Below are 3,913 nucleotides of genomic sequence, written 5' to 3' on the forward strand. Positions count from 1 at the left end.
ACAGATGAATATGCTTATATTCTATTTAGGAAATTAATTTCAACCTTTACACAATTTTGTAAATTTTAACTATCCTTTGAAAATAATTTTAAAGACTGGTTACAGTCGTTTAATAATTATACTCAGAATTTATTTAAATTTTTGGAAATTTAGATTGTTTTAGAGTCTTAAGAATTATGAAGAAGTGTACCGTGGATATGAAGAAGTAATTGGGAGAGGCTTTCAATTACTTTCTTAGAAAGAATTATTGAAATGTATTTGACTCATTTCACTAACTTCAGTTTGTTCTCTGAACCATATTGTGTAAGTGAATTTCTTCCAGAATTTGTGTATTAAGCAAAAATATGCATACCTACAAGGAAAAAAATTATTGTCACATGGTTGAGATTTTTCCATTTAGTAATACTCTATTTTAATTTTTATATCTCTGCTACTGGTGATTTAAGCTATGTATTTATTGTTAATCTCTTGTTTACAGAAATTTCTATCTTCTTATTTCTATTATTAATTTATGAGAAATATTTATGCACTAAGAATATCCACCATTTTCTATATAGAGAATTCACACATATCCACTCCAAAATCAGTTTGCCTTTGAATTTTGTGTATGGATTGTTTTTCTAAGGATAAATTTTTCAATTTTTATGTAAATTAATATATCAGTATCCCCCTCCCCCCCAATGACATTGACCTTTAGAATGCTATTTTCCATTGGGAGTCACATTGATATCAAATAGGGAATTAATAATTCCATCTATGTTTTCTTCTGATTCTGCTATTTATGATTATTGCAAGCTCCAAGGCTGGAGCTAAGATTGAATGTAAAGAGTCAGAAACACCTTTCTCCCAATGATCAACATTGGCACTATCATAATTACCACTTAAGTATTGATTTGGATATTTATGGAAATGTCTGACATTTGGCAGGAAGAAAAGCATACAACAACTGAAGATTGCATAAAAGGTCAATAGAACTCTTCTGATAGAAGCCATCACATAAAAAGGAGCCTATAAATGTTATTCAGAAACATCAATAGTATCCAAAGATCCAAAGGAATCGGCGGTTTTAAATTAAGTGTGGGAGCAACCATATTAACCAATTAATTTCCATTTAAGCTTTTAAAGGTATAAATCCAGGTAGAAAATGTAAGATTTATCATCTGGGAATCTCAGTACAATGATAAGAAATCAAGTGCTTGGTTATGGTGACCACACTGGTTGTAATGCAGAAAAGGAATCGTCAACATTAAAAGATACCACACTGGAGAAAATGCCCATCCTATAGCCATCCTATAATTTATACTTTTTGTTCTGATTTCCCTTTTTGTGGTGGTTTGGAGCTATCTGCACCAGAAAACATATTCTTAAACTTAATCCATTACTCTCGATGTCAGTTCTGGAAATAATCTTTTAATAACCCTTTAATGTGGTCATTTCAGCTAAGGTGTGGCCCAGCTGGATCAAGATGGCTCTTCATCCTATTATTGAAAGCCTTATAAGGGAGGTCACTGAGAATGGGAAAGTCACAGTGAGCAACCAGAAGTTGGATGTCAATGGAACATGGAAGGCAAAGAAGATGCCCTCACGTTTGTTCTAGTGTGCTAGTTGCCAGAATGTATCACACCAGAGATGGACTGGCTTTTAATGAAAGTCAATTTATTCCATTAGTTCTTCAGAGGAAAGGCAGCTAACTTTCAACTGAGGTTCTTTCTTACATGGGAAGGCACAGGGTGATCTCTGCTGGCCTCCTCTCCAGGCCTCTGGGTTCCAACATCTTTCCCCAGGGTGATTCCTTTCTACATCTCCAAAGGCCTGGGCTGAGCTGAGAGTGCTGAGAGGAGGAAAGCTGAGCTGCTTTAAATTTCACCGGTTGGCGATAATCGACCAGTTGTTTGGAATGCGGCCAATTCGAGAGAAGAAATATCTTTGTCTGTGGTTCTTTTACAATGGTGAAATCTACAACCACAAAGAGATGCAATACTATTTTGAATTTGATTATCAGACCAAAGTCGAAGGTGAGATAATCTATCATAGTTATAACAAAGAAGGAATTGAACAAACGTATATGCTGGATATGGTATTTGCTTTTATTTGACAGGATACTGCCAATAAGAAAATGTTTCTGGGAAGAGATAGCTATAGAGTCAACCCTTTGTTCAAAGCAATGACAGAAGATGATTTTTTTTTGTATTAGAGAATTTGTGGATTTCCAGAATAATCATGTTTAAAATACAGGATTCCCATATACTACCCCACACCCAACTCTTCATTGTCAAGGATAATTTGTCACAATTGATGATAGCACTTTTTTTTCTATCATTCTACTATTCTGTTTAACAGTAGTTACATTTATTGCAATTTATTACAATTGATGAAAGATTATTAAAGTAATACTATTAACTATTGTCCATAGTTTATGTAGGGGTATTTTTCCCCCATATCTCCAGCCTATTTTTGTCCATGCATAGCTTTATTTTATTATTCAAGAAGATGAATTTTTGGAACTGTATTCAGTAGCTAAATGTCTTGTTAACTTGAAGCACTCCTGGATTCTTTTTTGAAACGGAAGCCTTTTCTTCCATGACATCATGAAGTTTTGAGTTTAAAGCCCAATGGCCAAGTTGCAACAGTAGACATGGTTAAATATCATCACTGTTCATGTAGAGATGAGCGTCTGTGTGCTCTCTATGACAGTGTGGAGAAACTATTCCCAGGTTTGAGATAGAAACTGTAACAAGCAACCTCCAGACCCTTTTTTGCAATGCTATTAAGAAAGATTTTATGACAAAGGAAGTCTTGACTGCCTTTTATCAGGTTTGGATTCCAGCTTGGTTGCAATAACCTTGCTGAAGTAGCTGAAAGTGTGTCCTCTCTAGACATTTGCAATTGGCCTAGAAGCCAGTCCTGCTTTACTGCTGCTAGAAAGGTGGCAAGTCATGTTGGAAGTGAACACCATGAGGTCCTCTTTAATTCTGAGGAAAGCATTCAGGCCCTGAATGAAGCCATATTTGCTTTGGAAACTTGTGATGTTATAAGTTCATGCTTCAGTAGGTATGTATTTAATTACCAATTATACTCAGAGGAACGCAGACAGTATGGTGATCTTCTCTGGAGAAGGTTCAGATTAATTTACACAAGGTTATATATATTTTCACTAGGCTCCTTACGCTGAGAAAGCTGAAGAAGATAGTGAGAAGCTTCTGAAAGAACTCTGTTTGATGTTCTCTGTGTAGATCGAACTACTGCTGCCATGGCCTTGAACTGAGTCCCATTCCTGTATCACCATCACTTTTCTTATTACTTGTCTCTGACACCATAAACAGTGTCATTGAATAGAAAGGATTGAATAGAAAAATATCTTCTGAGAGAAGTATTTGAGGGTTCTAACCCGACACCCACAGAAATTCTCTGGAGACCAAAAGAAGCCTTTGGTGTTAGAATAGCCTCAGTGAAGAATTCCTGGTTTAGGGTTTTACAGGAATATATTGAACATCAGGTTGATGATGTAATAATGGCAACTTCAGCACAAAAATTTCCTTTGAACACTCCTAAAACTAAAGAAGGTTATTACTATCATCATAACTTTGAACACCACTACACAGGCTGTACTGACTGGCTGGCCCATTACTGGATGCTCAACTGGATCAACGCCTCTGTATTAGTTAGGGTTCTCTAGAGAAACAGAACCAACAAGGAACACTCACAAATATAAAATTTATAAAAGTGTCTCGTGTGACCACGAGAATGCAGAGTCCAAAATCCATAGCGCAGGCTGTGAAGCTGATGATTCTGATGGAGGGTCTGGATAAACTCCACAGGAGAGGCTCACCAGCTGAGATAGGAAGAGTCTGTCTCTTCTGAATCCTCCTCCTTAAAAGGCTTCCAGTGATCAGATTAAGCAATACTCATTGCG

General features: G+C 36.2%; 1 pseudogene; it reads left to right on the forward strand.

Moving 5' to 3' along the window:
- The first annotated feature begins 1,858 nt into the window (after window positions 1-1,858).
- LOC143649076 (asparagine synthetase [glutamine-hydrolyzing] pseudogene) lies at window positions 1,859-3,676 on the forward strand (annotated as a pseudogene).
- Window positions 3,677-3,913: the final 237 nt, after the last annotated feature.

The sequence above is a fragment of the Tamandua tetradactyla genome, chromosome 11, assembly GCF_023851605.1.
Source record: "Tamandua tetradactyla isolate mTamTet1 chromosome 11, mTamTet1.pri, whole genome shotgun sequence".
Classification (NCBI taxonomy): Eukaryota; Metazoa; Chordata; class Mammalia; order Pilosa; family Myrmecophagidae; genus Tamandua; species Tamandua tetradactyla.